This window comes from Lithobates pipiens, unplaced genomic scaffold (genome assembly GCF_037356315.1).
Source record: "Lithobates pipiens isolate NorthernLeopardFrog02 unplaced genomic scaffold, aLitPip1_a1.2 Scaffold_23, whole genome shotgun sequence".
NCBI lineage: Eukaryota > Metazoa > Chordata > Amphibia > Anura > Ranidae > Lithobates > Lithobates pipiens.
The window spans coordinates 263439486-263461184 of record NW_027507785.1 but is presented as its reverse complement, the minus strand read 5'-3'; the positions used below and the strand labels follow the sequence as shown (position 1 = coordinate 263461184).

At 43.2% G+C, this 21699-nt stretch overlaps 1 protein-coding gene across 5 annotated transcripts in view; it reads left to right on the top strand.

Moving 5' to 3' along the window:
• RGS8 (regulator of G protein signaling 8) overlaps window positions 1-21699 on the top strand; it is an 82637-nt gene that overhangs the window by 4619 nt on the left and 56319 nt on the right. The gene's annotated exons all lie outside the window — the stretch shown is intronic.

The window sequence follows — 21699 nt, the reverse complement described above, 5'->3', positions numbered from 1 at the left end:
AAGACTTTGCAATCTCGAGTTTTTAGTAAATCGACTATATATGTTTATATTGCCCTTTCCAAAGACTTTAAAGCTGAACTTTAGGTAGATATAAAAGGCATGAATGAATGCAACTCTGTAATCATTAATACATATTTAAATGTATTTTCAAATGCAATAAGTGCAAGTACCTTAGGCTCAGGTCACGTATGTGAATCAGATGCGGTTTTCTGATTCTGATTTGTATAACATGTTTCAAGGCAGCCGGTTCACACATGTGCGGGGCGGCCGCAGTGCGTTTTTTAAAAGAATAGGAAAAGGTTATCTCTGTTCCAGTAAAAAAAATTCTTCTTATCTTTTGTCACTGGGACAGGAAGTAAGGGGGAATCGCTCTAATGGGGACTAATACAGAATCCCTACTTTGTCCAAAACCAAAAACAAGTTTTGACTGGAACTTGCGTTTATATATCAAACATGCTGTTGGTTTACTAAAGACGAATAGACTGTGTACTTTGCAGTTGCCCTCTGCAAGTGCAGTTTCCCCAGAGCTTAGTAAATGAGGTAAGGCTTCACTGTGCAAAGAATACCCAATCACATGCAAAGAAAACTAAAAAAATGCATTTTTGCTTGCACATGATTGGATGATGGAAGTCAGCAGAGCTTCTGCTCATTTACTAAGGTCTGGGGCAACTGCAATTGCACATTGCAAAGTGCACAGTCTATTTGCCTTTAGTAAATCTCCCCCCTAGGGGGGAGGCACTCAGAATCTGATGCAGTTTTGCATGGCAACCATTCCGCCAATCTTTTCGGCCTTATCAGAAAACAGGTCTCACATCCGGTTCTGATTGGCCGGATTGAGGATCAGTGTTTCAACAGTGAATATTCATTCGCTGTTGTAACACACCTGGGTGAGATCGGAGCACACTCCCTGTGACCCGAGCCCACCCTATTTTGAAGGCTATTAGAGCCTCTGGCTCTAATCCGGTGCTTAAAAGAAACCCTGGCCACTGTAATTAATACGCCTGGTGCCCTAAAAGGGGCCAAGCGCATGAATAGGGTGTGGCCGTTGCGGCCATGGATAGATTCATGCTATGCGGAGCAGGGCACCAGGCATGTGAATTACAGCGGCCAGGGTTTTTTTTCATGCTATGCATGAATCTATCCATTATGCATATAGGGGGTGGCAAGGAGAGAGGGGCAGCTCCCCGGCACCCCTAATGAACAGGCCGTCACTGCATTCTAGTATGTCTAAAACAAAGAGAGAAAAATAAAACAATCTCAGTAGGAGGTCTTTGAGCCCCAAACATGGGAAAGTTGTGTCGGCAAAGGCACCTCTGCTGACACCTCTTTACTATTTTTGGGGCTCAAGGACCTCCTAATGTGAATACACCGGAATCCAGAGACTGCAATGTGTAGGATTGTCTGGATCTCCAATATAAGCATTGAGTGTGATGTTACTTATTAGTTATATGCCCATTCCCATGTAAAAAAGCAGCTTAAAAAAAAACAAAAAACACACAAACACATAATACAATAAAAACTAAATAAAATTACTTACCATACACATCAACTTCTGCCTGGGGGGTAACAGTGATGTCACAGAACTTCTTGAGAACACCGAAGATACAAAATCTCACAAGAAAACACTCCAGCATGGTGCAGAAATCCTCATCATTCCCAGGATCTTGCTGTAAGGTCCATGAGATCCCCCTCACCTAGGTGCTGCAGGTAGAAGTCAAAGTGCCACGTATGTAAGGTAAACATATTGTCTCATTTTGAAACCCATCTGAAACCTCCGGGTTCCTTTAAAGTGGTGAAAATGAAACAAATCCTCCTACATAGGTTGTGCCTGTCTATCTGCAGTCTTATCTTCTCTACATCCGTTCAAAGTGCTGGATTTATAAAGCTTGTATGAGAGTTCAGAAAAAAGGGGAAGGAGCGCTAAAATAACATACTTCAGAGCTCAGTGAGAAGAGATCTGAGAGCTGATTGGGAGAAGGGACACATCCCCTCACAGGAACAAAGCTGAGGTTGTCAATCTGCTGATGGCCCTCCCCTGTCACCATTTTTTTCTTGGTGTCAGGAAAACTTGTCAGAAATAATTAATGTTGATATCAGAAGAACGAAGCAGCAAAATTACACTTTTTATTTTCAACATGGTCATTTATAATAGGGCCTCATCAGGATCGTTGATGCCCCTGAGCTAGTTATGGTTTATGATACCCTACATTCCTTCTATATGGACTTTTTCGTCCAATGTTCTGTCTTTCTTGACTTCTTATAATGTAAAAGAAGACTTTAATCTGACAATCTCAGTCCTGATTTATGGAAAAAAAGTGGGTGGCATTGTGTACATTAATACTTCTCTATTCTCTCCACACGGTTTTGGTTCATCAGACCTAACTATCTCTACACCAGCTCGTGAAAGAATGGACTTATTTTTTAGATTTTGAAACACATGGTCAGATTTTGTACACGTGGTCGGAGATTCCGACGGAATGTGTCCTATTGGACCGTTTTGTCGGATATTCCAACTGTGTGTGGTCTCCATCGGACTGTTTCCGTCGGGATATCCGACGGACCAACTTTTCCAACTTGCCGGTAAAATTTTCGGACAAAATGCTCCAATCCGACATACTCCGATCATGTGTAGCCTACTCCGATGGACAAAGTGCCACGTATGCTCAGATCACATTCCTAGACCAAAGCTATTGGCTACTAGCCTGAATGTAGTCCCGTCGTAATGAAATGACGTCATCACGTTATGTACAATCGGATTTTCCGACAACTTTGTCCGACCGTGTGTATGCAACAGTTTTGGACAAAATCCGTCGGACAAAATCCAACGGATTTGGTTGTCAGAATGTCCGACCGTGTGTACAAGGGCAAAGAGTCAAGTGGGAATAGAACCTCATCAGATGTTTTTTTTCAGGTGATCAGGACAGTAGATGATGGCATTATTCTCCGGACCAAACAGAGACTATGGAGTTAAATTACTAAAACTGTAAAACTGGAGAGTGCAAAATCTGGTACAGTTGTGCCTGGTAGCCAATCAACTTCTAATTTCAGCTTGTTCAATTAAGCTTTGACAAAAAAAAAATGGAAACTGATTGGTTTCTATACACAGCTGTACCAGTTTTTGCACTCTCCAGTTTTAGTAACTCAACCCCTATTTCTCATCAAAATGGGAAAGATTATAATCCTTGTCAGGTTATTATACGTTCCTGTGTCTGGAGGTCCTTGTGACAGCAAGGCCTTTATTTCTTGTACTGCTGTCATAGGGACAGGAAATAAGGTGAAATTTATGTAACAAGGTCAAGAACAGCAAACAAAATGTTATGTAAATAATTGGCTTAAATTGGGTTTTAAGTCTTGGTTCACACTATTGTGAATACATGGTTTCCCCGGGTCCAATTCCCATAGCAGGAGATTGTGACCGGCTCTCTATGGAGCCAGTTCAGATATCTCAGGAGCGGCTCCGATGTGAATTGCTCAGGAGCCCTGTGCATCTTTTGGTCCATTTTAGGTCCGAATTCAGCCAAAAACTCGCCCAACTCCAGGGAAATTAAAAAGCTACCGTTGAATTGACCCCAGCCCTGCAAGGGTTAAATTCTTTTAATGTCTAGAGGAGAGATGAGGATGTTCTATTACTAAATTTAAAGTAAAGTTACACCCAAGCACATAAAATCCCCCCCAAAATGTTTTGAGGCCTACCCACCCCCACATATACGAAGGTAAATGCATGAGTCAAGGACGCCTACGCGTTTAAATGTTAATGTTGCAATACACATGTTACATATCACCATGCACAAGAGAGAGGGGGAGCGATAATTCTATCACAAGACCTCCTCCATAACAATAAACTGATACCTATAGAGGGCTTTAGAAGCGCTATAGAAAATATAGGGTACTGAAGTTTGTCGCCATTTCACGGGCGTACACAAATCTAAGGTTAGACATGTTGAGTATCTATTTATTTGGCGCAACCTCGTCTTTTATATTTTATCTGAAATGTGGGTAGTTTATTTTGTTTGTTTGTCCTTAAAGCGGGAGTCCACCGGGACTCCGCGTTTTTTTTTTTTTTTTAAAAGCCAGCAGCTACAAATACTGCAGCTGCTGACTTTTAAATAGTGACACTTACCTGTCCAGCGCGCCCGCGATGTCGGCACCCGAAGCCGATCGCTCGCTCGGCTGCCGGGTCCCGCCGCCATCTTGGGTATGGGAATCAGGAAATGGAGCCTTTCGGCTTCATTTCCCGGTTCCCTACTGCGCATGCGCGAGCCGCGCGGCGCAATCCGGACGGTCCCCGCTGCCTCTGGGAGCTGTGTGTTTCCCAGCAGGCAGCGGGGCACTTGCTGAAGGGGGCGGGCGCTTGCGGAACGGGGGCGTAACCTACGCTCGTTCCGCAGAGAGCTAGCCCGGAAGTGGGTGCAGTTACCTGGATTATCCAGGTAACTGCACCCCCCTCCCCCCTGAAAGGTGCCGATTGTGGCGCCGGAGGGGGGGGGATTCCGATGAGCGGAGGTCCATTTTAGGGTGGACCTCCGCTTTAAATTCACTTTAGTGTGTTGTGTTTTACTGAAATTTTGCATTCCCTATTCCTTTGCGTTAATGTGACATAAAAAATTGGAACTAACATTATTTTATTCTTTAGGGTTTTAAGAAAATATATAATGTTCAGGGTTTTGTGTAATCTTCAGGGTGAAAATTCATTTTTTAAACATGACGTGTACAAAAAGCGAAAAGGTTAACTGAGATTTGTAGAGCTGTTACTGACTGCAGATCATCACCGACAAACCAATGTAGTTTGATATAAGGTCTTAGGATTGTATATTACTTCTGCCATGAAGATGTCCCACATGACAAGTGACGCAGAGGGTGCAACAAAAATCCTGATCGCTTTAGTTAATGGGAAGAGATTATTAGATTTGAGGGGCGAAGCTGTGAAATCACAAATCTCCTTCTGCCACCAAGACCCTTATCTGTGGCCATCTGTGCAGAGAGCAGGCTAGGACAGAGCAAGATAGCAGGGTTACTAAAGATATTTAGCTTATTGAAAGCCCCATATAGTCTATGGTTTTCACTTAACGTCATTCCCACATTTCATTGGTATAAAAAGCTTCTTAACAAACCCTTTATATAGCTTTTCTTTTGTAATATTATAAAAATAGATAATCCAGCTTTGCTTAAATTCTTTCAAAATCTTTCTTTACAACCATCATTCTCATCTACGGATATCAGTCAGCTGGAGGACAAGGTCGGGTGCTGAAGCCTCCATGCAGTCATTCTGCTCTATACTTTTTTCTTTTTCATACTGTCAATCTCATCCAACCTACTTTTATCCTTTTCTTTGATTAATGTATTGATTAAGGTCTATAGTATGTGCTGAAGCTACTACAAAGATAGTCATATGTAACTGAATCATTCAAGAGCATTGAAAATGCTTTTGATAAGGCCACAAAAGCATTACCTGTGCCTGGGTTCAATTCACCAAGGGTTTAGTAAATCACGTTTGAATTTTGTCAGATCCTTACTTAGAGGTGAATCCTGTTGAAGTCTATAGAGGGTCTTGTTATTTAATTCTGGCAAATTTTTAAGGCTAATTGGCAAACCACTGTCCAGAAAAAAGGCATAGGAAACAGGGCACATGTGCCAATACAGTATATATACGGTATAGACAGCTCGGAGAGTCTTTTCATGTAGTTTCGACATCAACTTTGAAAAACCACAAATCCTTTAAATAGTATGCTTTAGAAATGCCTTAAATTGATTGCAAAGGTAGACTTTTTTTTTACTTGAATACATTCTCTTAACCACTTAAGGACCAAGCCTCTTTCTGAGATGTGTTGTTTACAAGTTAAAAACTGTTTTTTTTCTAACACCCTAGAGAATAAAATGGTGGTCGTTGCAATACTTTCTGTTACAGTCTAAACAAGCACACTTTTTTTGGAAAAAAACACACTTTTTTTAATTAAAAAATAAGACAACTGTAAAGATAGCCCAATTTTTTTTTTTTTTTATATTGTGAAAGATAATGTTACACCGAGTAAATTGAAAATGCAATAAAAAAAATAATAAATTGTCATTTAAAAAAATGGCCCTTTAAGGGCTGTGGGCGGAAGTGACGTTTTGACGTCGCTTCCGCCCAGCAATTGTATGGAGACGGGTGGAGGCCATCTTCCCCTCACTTGTCTCCATACCTAACAGAAGACAACAAGCAATCGCCTCCGCCGTTGCTGATGGCTCCGGTAGGCGGGGGCCCCGGAGCACAGCGGGAGAGGGGGTCCTCTACCGCCGCCGATAAAAGTGTTCTGCAGCAGAGATCACTTTTATCTTGTAGCAGAATGCTCACTGAAGAAGAGGATACCGGGATTATGGCAGCTAGCTGCTGCCATAACAACGATATCCTCTTTCAAACAGCTGACGTAAAACTGTGGCGGGGGGTCCGTAAGTTGATAAATAAGATAAAAAAATTCTGTGTGCAGCCCCCTCAACCCCCTCTTATACTTTTGTGAACCTGATCTCGATCCTGTGCTGTGCCCATGAACAGCAGCTCTCTCTGTCCACTGTCTCTTCTCACTGGGCATGGTGGTAGCACTGGGAGCCATTAGCACCTGCTGCTGTCAATCACAGCCAGTGTGCAGAGAGCAGGGGGCGGTGCCAGGCCATGCTTTGTGTGTCAATGTGCAAAATACACTCACCAGACATTTTATTTAGTACACCTTGCTAGTACCGGGTTTGACCCCTTTTGCCATCAGAACTGCATTTTTCGTGGCAGGGGTGGCCCGTCTATTAAGGGCGCACGTGCGTTGCCCCCCCCCCCCCCCCCCCATCCTTGTGTCTGGCCTCTTGCAGGATGCTGAATGCATGAATTCCAATGGGGGTGTTTGAAGCATCTGATCAGAGCCTGAGGCAATAATAGGCTTCAAAATAAGGTGGGCTTGAGGTACAGAGAATGCAAACCGAGCCCACCCAGGTGTGTTCCAATAGAGAATGAATATTTGCTATTGTAACACTGATCCTCCTCTCAGCCAATCAGGAAGTGGGTCTTGAGACCCGCCACCTGATTGGTTGAATGGGCAGGTGATTATTGGATGCTAAGGAGGAGGGGAGGAGTCGCACAGCGGAAGCCACCATGATATAAGACATGACACAGGAGCTGCTGCCTGCCACCCACTACCCACCATTCCTTCGAGATTTTTGTCCATATTGACATGATAACATCACGCAGTTGCTGCAGATTTGTCAGCTGCACATTTATGATGCAAATCTCCCATTCAACCACATCCCAAAGGTGCTCTATTGGATTGAAATCTGGTAACTGTGCAGGCCATTGGAGTACAGTGACCTCATTGTCATTTTTAAGAAACCAGTCTGAGATGATTTGAGCTTGTGATATGGTGCATTATCTTGCTGGAAGTAGCCATCAGAAGATGGGTACATTGTAGTTATAAAGAGATGGACATGGTCAGCAGCAATACTTATGTGTGCCGTGGTGTTTAAACAATGCTAAATTGGCACTAGGGGGCCCAAGAAAATATCCCTCCACACTATTACACCACCACCATCCTGAACCATTGATACAAGGCAGGATGGATCCAAGCTTTCATGTTGTTTACCTGGCCCTACCATCTAAATGTTTTGTAGCTGAAATTGAGACTCAACATTTTTCCAATTTTCTATTATCCAATTTTAGTGAACCTGTGTGAATTGCAGCCTCAGTTTCCTGTTCTTAGCTGACAGGAGGGGTACCCGGTGTGGTCTCCTGCTGCTGTAGCCCATTTGCTTAAAGGTTCGATGTGTTGTGCATTCAGAGATGGTATTTTGCATACCTTGGTTGTAAGGAGTGGTTATTTGAATTACTGTCACCTTTCTAGTATCTCAAACCCATTTGATAGCCCATTCTCCTCTGACCTCTGACATAAACAAGGTATTTTCGTCCACACAACTACCACTTACTGGATATTTTCTCTTTTTCTGACCAGTCTCTGTAACCCCTAGAGATGGTTGTGCGTGAAAATCCATGTAGATTAGCAGTTTTTGAAATACTCAGACCAGCCCGTCTGGCACCAACAACCACACCATGTTCAAAGTCACTTAAATCCACTTTCTTCCTTATTCCAATGCTCGGTTTGAACTTCAGCAAGTTGTCTTCACTACATCTAGATGCCTAAATGCATTGAGTTGTTGCCATGTGATTAGCTGATTAGTCATTTGTGTTACCAAGCACTTGAACAGATGTACCTAATAAAGTTGCCAGTGAGTGTATAAAAACAGACAAAAACAAAAGATACTCCTCCCCTGTATTCTCTGAATTGCTCCTTTATATTTATATGGATGACTAAATTCTAAGCGGATGACTGATTCATATTGATGATATGTGTGTGGCCAGCCACCTTAACATCTCTGCTTTAAAGTTGAAGTCCATTGTTTTTTGTAGTAGTACTTAAACAGAAAAAATTAAAATAATGCATTTGGGTGGCAAAAAATATGAATGCGATCTATATAACATTTGGGGGAATCTAGGATGGAAAAGGACCTGGGGGTCCTAGTAGATGATAGGCTCAGCAATGGCATGTAATGCCAAGCTGCTGCTAACAAAGCAAACAGAATATTGGCATGCATTAAAAAAAGGGGATTAACTCCAGAGATAAAACAATAATTCTCCTGCTCTACAAGACTTTGGGCTGGCCTCACCTGGAGTATACTGTCCAGTTCTGGGCGCCAGTCCTTAAGAAGGATGTACTGGAAATAGAGGGAAGAAGGCAAGAAAGCTAATAAAGGGTCTGGAGGATATTAGTTATGAAGAAAGGTTGCGAGCACTGAACTTATTCTCTCTGGAGAAGAGACGCTTGAGAGGGGATATGATTTCAATTTACAAATACCAAACTGGTGACCCCACAATAGGGATAAAACATATTTGCAGAAAGGAGTTTAATAAGACACATGGCCACTTATTAAAATTAGAAGAAAAGAGGTTTACCTTAAACTACGTAGAGGGTTCTTTACTGTAAGAGTGACAAGGATGTGGAATTCACTTCCACAGGGGGTGGTCTCAGCGGGGAGCATTGATAGTTTTAAAAAACTATTAGATAAGCACCTGAACGACCACAACATACAGGGATATTCAATGGAATACTGACATACAATCACACACATAGGTTGGACTTGATGTCTTTTTTCAACCTCATCTACTATGTAACTCATGGCCATGGAACTAGCTCAGGAAATGTCTTCTGCTTTTGGCTGTGACAGGAAATAGGCACCTATGACAGTAGGTGTACTGTATGTTTATGATGTGTTCTTACCTTACAAGACTGATATTTCACCTATAGACTGATGCTGATCAATTGAAGCAACCTCAGAGGATAAAATTAAGCCCAAAAAAACTCCCTACTTTGCCTTAGTGGCGATTCTAAGCCCCTGTACACACGGTCGGAGATTTCGACAACCAAATCCATCGGATCTTGTCCAAAACTGTTGCATACACACGGTCGGACAAAGTTGGCGAAAAATCCGATCTTTCTGAACGTGATGACGTAATTTCGTTACGATGGGACTATATTCAGGCTAGTAGCCAATAGCTTTGATGTAGGAATTTGATCTGAGCATGCGTGGCACTTGGTCCGATCAAAATTCTCTACACATGATCGGAGTATGTCCGATCGGCCCAGTTGGTCGGAAAAATTGGGTCCGACGGATATTCCGATGGAATCAGTCCGATGCATACCACACACAGTCGGATTATCCGACGACACGGTCCGATAGTACAAGGGCTAAGAGTTATGCAGGTGCAGTAGGGTCTCCTATGTAGAGAAGGTCTTTGGCAATGGTCCAGACAAAAAAAGAACCAATAAATCTCCAGGTAGGAATTCTGTCATGGCTAATCTTTCTGTTCTCCATGAGTTCCATGGAGTAAATAACTAAAGCAAGGTGGAGCTCAGCTAACCCATGTTTAATACAGACATGCCTTCATATTCAGAGCAAAGCAATAGATTCACTTTAATGTCGCGTACGCACGACCGGACTTTTCGGCAGAAAAAGTCTGACGGTTTTCCCGACGGAGCTCCGCTGAAACGGACTTGCCCACACACAATCACTCCAAAGTCTGACCATTTAGAACGCAGTGACGTACAGCACGTACGACGGGACTAGAAAAAGGAAGTTCAATAGCCAGTAGCCAATAGCTTCCGTCTCATACTTGCTTCAGAGCATGTGTTGTTTTTGGTCCGTCGGACCAGCGTATAGACGAACGGATTTCCCAATAGGAATTGATTCCATCGGACAGATTTGAAACATGTTCTATTTCTAGGTCCATCTGAATTTTTTAAGAAAAAAGTCAGATGAAGCCCACACACGATCGTAATATCCGACGGAATGATTCCATCAGACCTTTTCTGCCGGAAAGTCCGGTCGTGTGTACGCGGCATAATAGTCCTCCCCGGCAGCATATACTTACCTGCCTGTCTTTTCCCCACCACTCCATTCAGCTGAAAGGAAGTCTTGTGCAAGAAACAGTACAAGTTGCTGGAGTTATGATGTACACAAGGCTATAGATTGCTTTGTGACAATGCTGATTGACCCAGTGTTCTCACTTGGACCAAGTCACATGTTCCCCCATAATATAGAGTATTTCCTTTGTCTCAAAGCACTGAATGAAGCAGGGAAGCAAAGAAAAGGTACGTATATGGGGCTGGTGATAGGAGGACTATAGAAAACGTGTTCGCTTCCCCGAAATGGTCAAAATGCTTGTTTGTTTTAAAAATAAATGTAAAATAGGCGACTATTGAACAATTGTGAAATAACTCTTTCTATGTCTCTTCCAGTGTTCATGTTTTAACTGTAAAGAACTGGTTGTTATTTAAAAAAAAAAAAAAAAAACATTGTTCAATAAACCACTGAGCGATCCTATCCATGCTGTCTGTAAGGAAGCTTTTAACCTTTTTGCGTTGGATCACTCTGACCTTGCTCTATTGTATTAGCTGATCTAATGAGTTTGAACTCTTGTCTAAAGAATGCCATTGCCTTGCCATTTGTGTTTTAATGGAGTGATCGGAACTTGAAGTGTTCGCAGTCTCAAAGAAGTATTCTGGCTTAATAAAAGTCATTGACCTTATTGTTAGTACATTCATGCTTGACATTTTTAAGTACCTGTACCTTCAAGTGTCTGTGCCCATTATGTGTGGGTAATCATAATGAAGCTTGATTGCACTGATAATTCTGCAAAAAATGATTACTTGTAGTTTTGGACATGTATGAGCTAGAAGGGAAAGCATAATGGTTTTTGTAGAATTTTTATTTAATTTTTTGGAATGATTTATGAAATGTTCTTTTATATTTTCTTTCATTATTTATCTGAAAATTTACAAACAATGACTAAACACTTCAAACATCTGCCACTTATCGGTGTGAGTCAACATGTGAATATCTTAGGCAGGCCACACACTGAGTGAATTTCTTTCCTGCAACCACGGGTTGTAGGAAAGAAATTCACTGCATTCCCCCTTCAAAACACAACCAGTTTTGATGGGGGAATCCCTTCTGCTGGGCTATTGTCTGGGTTGGTATGGCGGTGAAGCCGCCCCTGCTGGGAGAAGACAGTGATTATTGCTAGTGGCTATAAAAGGCGCTAGCCATAATTGCAGGTAAAACTCGGCATGCTGGTTATACCTAACATGGTTCGAATCTCAGGAAGGTTCCTGCTAAACCAGCTGAGATTTGAACCATGTATGGCCTGCCTTATATGTCCATCATTAAAGCGGTTCTTCACCCTAAAGGGGAAGTTCCGCTAATCTGATCCCTCCCCCTCCGGTGCCACAATCGGCACCTTTCAGGGGGGAGGGGGGTGCAGTTACCTGGATAATCCAGGTAACTGCACCCACTTCCGGCCAGACCGCCGCAGACGCCCCCCCCCCCGTTGTGTTCTGGGAACACAGTTCCCAGAGACACAGCGGGGGACCATAAGAGACGCGCAGCGCGACTCGCGCATGCACAGTAGGGAACCGGGCAGTGAAGCTGTAATGCTTCACTTCCCAATTCCCTGACAGAGGATGGCGGCGGGGGCAGCAGCGAGACGAGCGATCGCTCGTCACCTGCCGCCGACATCGCTGGACCCTGGGACAGGTAAGTGTGATTTTATTAGAAGTCAGCAGCTGCAATATTAGTAGCTGTTGGCTTTTAATATTTTTATTTTAGGTGCAGAACCGCTTTAAGCAAATAATTGTAATATGATCACTTAAATGTTCTAAGCTTAAAAAAACTAAAAACACAGGGCAAAACATGACCACTAGTAAGTGAAACCTCCTATAAGGCATGCTGCGGGAAGCTAAACCCCAGCCTTGCCTGGCTGTGCAAACAGGCATGAATAGCTGCAGTTGCTGAAATTCTGTCTATACAGTGTACGGGTTTGGCAGCTGTAGTTAACCACTCACAGCTGTAAAACCTAGCAGTATAAATCAGTAGATTCACACCTTGGTTAAATGCCTGCGAGAATGTAGCCTAAAGCTGGCCATACACCTATAGATTATCTGCAGATTTTCTATGGTTAGATGGAAAAAGTGTGAGATTCCTCCATCCACACAGTTTAGCGAACATGAAATCTGTTGCACTTTTTCCATCGAAACCATAACCTTACCTAACCATAGAAAATCTGCAGAAAATCTATAGGTGTATGGCCAGCTTAAGGAGTTAGCAAAGGCAGCCTCCTTGCTTCTAACAGGAAGGTCCCAATAACACCATGGTGGTGTACGGAGGGGAAATAGAGTGCTCGTGGAAAAAATGGAACTAGCAGAATCAAGGGTCCACTGCACAATTCAGTCAAAAGATAATTATTAATAATTATTATTATTATTATTAATTTTTCTTCATAAATTTTGGCCACAATTTATACTGCTACATATCTTTGGTAAAAATAACCCAAACTAGTGGATATTATTTTGTCTGTGTGAAAGTTAGAGAGTCTACAAGTTGTGGTGCAAATCATAAAAAAATTATCACACCTGAAGTACTGGTGACCTATCTCATTTCTTGTGACCCAAACATGCCAAGAATGTACAAATACCCCACAAATTACCCCTTTTTTGAAAGTAGACACTCCAAGGTATTTAGTAAGATGTGTGGTGAGGCGTTTGATGTTGTCATTTTTTTCCCATGATTCTTTGCAAAATTAAGATTTTTTCTTTTCCACAAAATTGTCATTGTAATGCCGCGTACACACGATTGAATTGTCTGGCATACTTAGTCCAACATACAATCCGACGGATAATCCGGCGGACTTTCTACCGAACGGACTTGGCCACACACGGACACACAGAAAGTCTGGTGTTTGCTAGCGCGATGACGTACAGCACATACGACGGGACTAGAAAAAGGAAGTTCAATAGCCAGTAGCCAATAGCTTCCTTTTTCGCACTTGCTTCTGAGCATGCGTCATTCTTAGTCCGCCGTACTAGCATACTCACGAATGTATTGTCCACTGAAACCCAAGTCCGACAGGAAGATTGGAGTGCAAAAATACTTTCTTAGTCCGCCGGACTTCACGCTGGAAAAGTACGCTGAAGCCCACACACGATCGAATTGTCCGCTGAAATGCGTTTCGGCGGACTAAGTACGCCGGACAATCTGATCGTGTGTACGCGGCATTATAGATTATTTCTCTCACATGGCATGTGTATACCACAAATGATGCCCCAAAATACATTCTGCTACTCCTCCTAAGTATGGCGATACCACATGAGTGGGACTTTTTCACAGCCTGGCCACATAGAGAGGCCCAATATGCAGGGAGCACCATCAGGTGTTCTAGGAGCATAAATGACACATCTAACTTGTTGACTACCTATTACACTTTTGAAGGCCCTGGAGCACCAGGACAGTGGAAATGCCCACAAAATGACCCCATTTTGGAAAGCTAACACCCCAACGTATAATCTATGAGGCATAATGAGTCTTTTGGATGGTTCATTTTTTTTCAGAAGTTTTTGGAATATGTGGAAAAAAATTAAAACACATTTTTTTTTTTTTTTTTACACAAAGTTGTCCATTTATAAGATATTTCCAACACATAGCATGTACATAGCAAAAATGACACCCCAAAATACATTCTGCTACTCCTCCTAAGTATGGCAATACCACATGTGTGAGACTTTTACATGGCCTGGCCACATACAAGGAACACCGTCAGGTGTTCTAGGGACACTGCAGGCAGGGACTTCAGTCAGCAAAAGCAAACGCAATTGTTCAGGCAACAGGCAGGAACACATTCCATAATCGGTACAGGCAGGGATACAGTCCAGGGTCAGTGCAGGCAGAGATTGTTAGCAATGGTCCATCCATGTGGTGTGGTCAGTTCATGCGACAGGCAGAGGCATGATGGCATAGGTCCTACAGGCAGCAGGCAAAAGTAGGGCCTCGTTCAGGACAGAATGGGGATGGGGCAGAGGCTTCTCTCACCCAAATCTCTTTGAAGCCTCCAAGTCTCCAGAACCTAATCTATGAATGAGAAAACAAAAAAATGTTTTCTTCATCCAGAAAAACAATTCTGGAGCCCCTCACATATGTGAGACCCCTGTGTTATGAATCCCACTAGTCCAGTGGCAGGGTACAAGATAAGTCCAAGAGACAAGCAAAAAGGATGGTCAAACAGTCCAGGGTCAGTTCCAGATCAGGCAGAGGTATGTACAGAATCGGCAGGCAGAAGTGTGGTCGAATAACAAGCCAGGGTCAGTTCCAGATCAGGCAGAAGTATGAACAGAATCGATAGGCAGAAGTGTGGTCGAATAACAAGCCAGGGTCAGTTCCAGATCAGGCAGAGGTATAAACAGAATTGGTAAGCAGAAGCGTGTTTGAATAACAAGCCAGGGTCAGTTACAGAGCAAGTACTGTACAGGCATAAGGGGTTTGAAGGTAAATGGCAGGAAGTGAGGGTTATGTTTACCATACTTCACTAATAATGTAGTGAAGTATGGTAATGGCGGAAACAGCTAACTACACAGAGGCCTGGTTGGAAAGGACATTGGGGACAATAAAAAGTGGTGTCTCTTCTCACTCCTTTGGTGCACACCCGGCATTTTTTCTGCCGTTTCTGGCCTGTTGGTCTGGGAGGGATTTTTTTGGGAAAGTGTCGTTCGGAGAGTCTACTAATTGCATCAGAGCCAATGGTTTCTGGTGGGCCTTTGGGAATGCAAGGACAGTGGTGATTTACTCTTGGTAGGCAAGGAAGGATTTGGGTCTTTCAGTGGATTTGTGATAAATAACGTAACTGTTGTATATGGCCAAATTAAATAAATAAATGAAAACTTTTTTTATACCACTGGTATGGTCGTCTTGTGGCAAGGTAGGGTTCGAGCATCTGGTCGTCGACACCCCCATGAACATATTGTATTCGTGGATACATGTTTGCTTTTGAACTCGGCCATCCCTCCTGTTGATCTCCACAAAGGTATTATTGTGGATTGATTAAAGAACGTACACATCCCCTCTGTCCCTCCACTTCACAGCCAGAATTTCCTCATTCCGTAAGCTCGCCCTTTCCCCTCTTCTTAGCTTCTTGTTGACGAGGCTTTGAGGAAAGCCCTTCCGGTTCATCCTTACAGTGCCACATGCTGGAGTGTTCTTTCTGTGAAGGTTGCAGAACAGGGGTAAACTTGTATAAAAGTTGTCCACATAGAGATGGTAGCCTTTCTCTATAAGTGGATTTATGAGTTCCCAAACAACTTTCCCACTCGATCCAATGTGTTCTGGGCAATTGGGGGGATGTAACTGGGTGTCCTTCCCTTCGTATACCATGAAGGCATAGGTACACTCTGTAGTGCGGTCGCACAATTTGTACATCTTCACCCCATAGCAGACCCTTTTGGAGGGAATACATTTTTTTATGCCCAGCCTGTCAGAAAATTTGACAAGGGACTCATCTACGCAAATGTGTTGGTCTGGGGTAAACAACTGGGGGAAGATATCAGAAAAATAGTTGAGTAGTGTCCGAATTTTATAAAGCTTGTCAAAATTTGGGTCATTTCGGGGAGGGCACTGGGTATTATCATTGTAGTGTAGGAATCTCATAATCATGAGATATCTGGTCCTGGGCATTACTGAGTAAAAGATGTGGTGGATGAGGAGCGTAGACCAATACGAACGTAAAACATTTTTTTTTGCTTAGTCCCATACAAAATGTGAGGCCCAAAAAAATGTTAAACTTCTCCACTGTTAGGGCTCTCCACTCGTAGGGCCGGGCATAATAGGACGTTGGGTTGCTTGCATTAAATTGTTGGTCATATAGGTTGGACTGGACCACAACTGATGCAAGCATGTCCTCAGTAAAAATAAGGTTGAAAAAAATCGATTGGTGAAAAATTTTCTCTATTCACCTGGACTCCTGGCTGGGCAGTGAGGGGGAATGATAGCTTCTCCTGAATTGGGAGGAAGCCATAAGGGGTTCTGAAGAGAATAGGGAAGGCTAGCATGGGACCTAACCCTTTGAGACTGAGCTGACACCCCACTGGTATGTGGCCTTTGCCGAGGTACTGCGGTGCTGGTTGATGGCATTGCGGTGCTGGTTGATGGCGTTGCAGTGCTGGTGGATGGCATTGCGGTGCTGGTAGATGGCACTGCGGTGCTGGTGGATGGCACTGCCTCCTCACCACAGTACGCTTTCTTCTGGCGGGCGGACTCTCATCTTCCTCCTCTGAGGCTGTCTGTGTTCCACTGGTTAGGACAGGCTCGTAGTCCACGTCAGACTCACAATCCTAAAATGAGGAATCCGAAGCGGAGAGCTCACCGTTGCTCTCGTCAGCCGCAAGAATATTGTATGCCTCCTCGGCTGAAAATAATCTTTGCGTTATTCTCACAAATGGCACTGATGTGGCAGGTGACACTGATGTGGCAGGTGACACTAATGTGGCAGGTGACACTGATGTGGCAGATGACACTGACAGGTGACATTGATGTGGCAGGTGACACTGTTAGGTGGCATGGATAAGTGGCACTGATGACACGTGACACTGGCAGATGGCACTGGTGACAGATGGTACTGATGACACGTGGCACTGATGTGTCCAGGGGACACGGCCAGCACAGAACTTGCCCGATGCCCGCTCGTGGGAGTGCGCAATGCAGAAGTAAACAGGAGGACGTCCAGGGACAGCCTCCCGGCAATTGGCTTCCACGCTGCAGCTGTCTTTCGGCTATAGCGCGGACGCTTAGTGGTTAATTGAAAAATGTAGAAAATACAAAGTAGTCTTTATCCCAATTTGGCTGCAAAAGTGTGAATACCCTTTAAGGCTAAAATGAGGCTAGGATTTTCACTGTGTCTTGGCAGCCAAGCTTTGCCATTTTACATAGGACCGGTAATGTTGTGATAATACGAGAAGTCATGAGTCAGTCTATGTTTTATACACCATTAGGCTCCATGCACACTGAAGCTCAAAAAAGCTATTTCTGGACGCCAGATTGCTGGCACAAAACGCTGGTTTAAAAACCTGCTTTTAACAGCGTTTTATACTAGCGTTTATGAGCGTTTATGAGCGTTTTACAGCGTTAGCGTTAATGGGCGTTTTTTATAAAAATACACAGAGGACACTCCAAAAATCCCACAATGCATTGAAAAATAGAATGCCGAACACTAATGAACGAGCGTTTATGAGCGTTTACAAGCGTTTATGAGCGTTTATCAGCGTTTGTCGTTTTTTGGGGCTGAAAAACGGCACTTTGAACGCGAATTTCTGGCGTTCAGAAAAAAGCCCATAAACTCCACTGCTCATTAAAGCTGAAAAACGTCCATGTGTGCATGGACACATAGGCTAACATAGAGTGGAGTTTATGGGCTTTTACAAAAAACGCCCAAACTCCAATAAACTGCAGTTTATCAGCTTCAGTGTGCATGGAGCCTAAGTAGATTTTTAATTGTACCTATTCACTGAGCATAATGAAGTAAACACATTTGATGTATTGTGTGTCCTGTGACTTTTAAAACAAAGGTTCGCTGAATCAATCACAATTTATTCTCTGGGTATACATGCTGACAATTGGTAGATAATCAAGGTCAGGTTTAATGTACGCAGAACTAGGAAATGCCTTTTTTTCCATTACAGTTAATTTGGAGCATAGACAAAACACAGTCGGTGTTAGAAGTAGGCACATGAAACATTTACTCTGGCACCTCCTGCCTACACACAATACACTCAGCAGTTCTGTGGGTTCAACCATGATGCATGACAATGAAAACTGCATCATAGGAACAAATACATTGTCAGCGTATGCTGCCTCCACCAATGTGGGTGATTAGAATGGATTAAAAGGGTTTTCTTCTGTGGCTGTATATTTAACCAGTCAAATCTGAAACCTGTTGATAATTAAAATGTCAAGATTCCATGTGAGGCAGGATGCACATGTTTGCCGTAGCTTCCCTCGATCCACCATCAGAGCCCCTCAAACTGATCTACCTTCAGAGCCCCTGGAAAACCCATTAATATATCAATAAACTAAGCATAATGTTTGCTTGGAAGGGATAATTCACATGAGCCATTGAGATGCTTTGAAAATGTGTTTGCCATGCACTCACTTTCGCCCAATGAAGGAATAAATCCAAACATGAACAGATCTCAAACTAACCTCTAAACCTAATCACCAAAATCTCATATAAGCTTCAATACATGAGGGCCCGTTCATACTAAGGTCCCTTTCACACTGAGGGCATTTTGCAGGCGCTATAGTGTTAAAAATCCACCCTCAAATAGCTGCTTCATTGAGCAGTGCGCTGGCAGGGCGTCAGAAAGAGTCATGTCAGCAGCTTCTTTGGAGCGGTGAAGGAGCGGTGTGTTTACTGCTCCTCCACCGCTGCTCCCCATTGAAACCAATGGGGCAGCACATCTATACCACCGGCAAAACGCCACTATTGAGGCGCATTGTGGGCGGTTTTAACCCCTTCTAGCTCGTTAGCGACCAAAATGCTCTGCAAATCCGACAGTGAAACGCAGCTAAAAATAGAGACATTTTACTGCCTACCCTATGGGCAGCACAGTGTGAAAGGGGTCTAAGCCAGGGGTGGCCAACCAGTGGCCCGCGGAGCCCTCTGATGTGGCCTGCGACCTCCTGCTCTGGAATGGCAGGTTAGCAAGCCCAAATCGCAGGTTGCCAACCCGTCATACCACAGCATTGGTGTTGTGAATGAAGCTGGTGGTAGAGGAAGAAAACAGCTGCAGAGCAGAGCCCCATAAGCTGATGCTTCCTGTACAGCACTGGTTTTTGCCACAGGCAGCGTCTATGGCAAAGTTCAGTTAACCCACAGGATAGACACACTACCCTGCACCCGCGGTTTGGGTAAACCGCAGCAGATCAGTGTGAAAGCAGTTTAGGCCCTTTTCACACGATTGACCCTACCCAATCGGACCCAATCGAACTTAATTCACCTCTACAGAGCGGCAGATGTAAACAGGCTTTTGTCCGTTTACTCCCACCTGTCTCCAATCCGGTCCTAAAAATCTGATAAAAAAAAAAATAGAAGGGAGTTCGCTCCCTTACATCTGGCTGGATTGGATGGCCTACAGAGTAGCCGTGACCTGTCATCTGCCCACTCCGCTCATTGTGTCCCGCGACTGGTTACCAAGTTGCTTAAGTGGCCCTCGCTCTTAAAAAGGTTGGGCACCCCTGGTCTAAGCATTGCATCAACACATTATAGCTTGCTGTGTAAAGAAACCCAAATCATTTTGAACAGGCATGTACCAAAAATGGAGCTGACTTTTTTTTGCTGGCAACACAGCACGCCACAATGCAGGGCACATACTGTAATAATGTGAAAGAACTGGACTGATTTGTGTGATAACGTGTGTTGCAGTAATGCATAGTAAAATGAGTGTTTACAATGCCTTAGCACAATCAATAAGTGTGAATGGGCCTTTAATCTAATTTCAAAGGTTGTTTTTAATCTTTTTGATATTTATTTTATTTATTTCAGGTACTTACATAACTCAGTAAATTTTTGCAGCACTTTACATATGTATTATACATTCACATCAGTCCCTGTCCTCAGGAAGCTTACAATCTAAGGTCCCATTCATACTTGGACTAATTTAGACAGGCAGCAATTAACTTACCAGTTAGGTTATGGAATGTGGGAGGAAACCATGGCATCTGGAGAAAAACCACACATGCATAGGGAGAATATGCAAACTCTGTGCAGGAGTGCCGTGGTTGGGATTCGAACCGACGACCCTAGTGCTGTCAGTTGGAAGTGCTCTGAGTGATACTACCACAATTGCTCTTGTCAATGTACACATCATGCAATGCCACTGTCTTGTGCTTTTGGATTGCCATCCTGTCATATGAGTCTCAAGTGGAAACTGCAAGTAGACATATAGTACTAATACATATTACGCAGACATGGTCCACTGTAAGCAGGTTCAGGGAAATGATGTTCAGTAGTCAGTATATGTAGACAAGAAGCACCTGAAATAGGGTGGAGGAGGCCAGCAGCACTGGCGTCTAACCAAAAATAAAAAAGGGGAGAACAGTAATGTATGAAAAAAACATAAAAGTTGCTTTATTATACAAAGAGCTTTGGCAAAAACGAAATATTATCCAGTTAGGGTTTTCAAAAGCCTGTGTACTCTAGTCTTTACTTTGCCTAGTCTGGGTAATATATTCTCCTTAAGGGTGCCTGTAAATTCAGAAATGTCCATGGCAAAGCCATTTATTTTTGCATTTGACTGTCATATAATCAATCTGTCCTTATGCCATGCTTATCTAATTTGGATATGATCATATATTTGTACATTATATCCCACGGCTGAGAGTTTTCTTTATGATAAACAGCACTCTATGGGTGTATAATTGTTATCATTATAAAAATGAAAGGGCAGGCTATTATGGGGATGTCTAAAAATCTCTTCCCATTAATAACTCATCATGCCTTGTTCTGCACTGGGCTTCTGTGCGGAGGTGGCCAACTTGGTAAAAGCAAAGTTTTGCTTTCTCATGTTAAGCCTTATACACACTATCAGATTTTCTGCTGAGTTTTTCCTTCAGATTTACCAAAACCATGTAGTAGAAGGGCCTGCCTGATTGCATACACATTGAAACTCCTAAGGTTTGGCCTCATGTTATATGGTTTTGGTAAATCTGAAGGAAAAACTCAGCAGAAAATCTGATAGTGTGTATGGGGCTTTAGAGTCTCCAGCAAGAATAACAGTGAAATCTTTCAAGACAGGCAGCAATGCCGTTGATGATCTTACACTGCAGATACATAGCTATGAGGCTGTAGGCACACTCATATACCAGGAAGTGTACTGCTATTTTTCAGAAGGAATTCCAAAAAAGGTGCAATTGTAGGATTCTACAATATGTGGTATTTGATCCTGGAGGTGACCTCCTGTCATTATACAATCCTTATGCCTCGTACACACGATCCCATTGTTGGCCAACAAAACCGTGAAATTTTGTCCGAAGAGCGCTGGCCCAAACTTGTCTTGCATACATGCAGCCAGGGCCGTCTTTAATATAGATTGGACCCTGGACAAAAAATTTCTTGGGCCACCCCCCCCCCCCCCCATGCAATTTCCCTCTCCAACTACTCTGAGACATAAAATAAATAGCAGCTAGACTTAAAATCAGTTTTCTATATTAGATCAGGCAGCAATTGTGATTGGTTGCCAGCAGTTACAGCATTTCATGACTGCTTACTGACTGGTTGCTAGAGGTTACAGCACATCACCTCCTCACAGCAGGGGA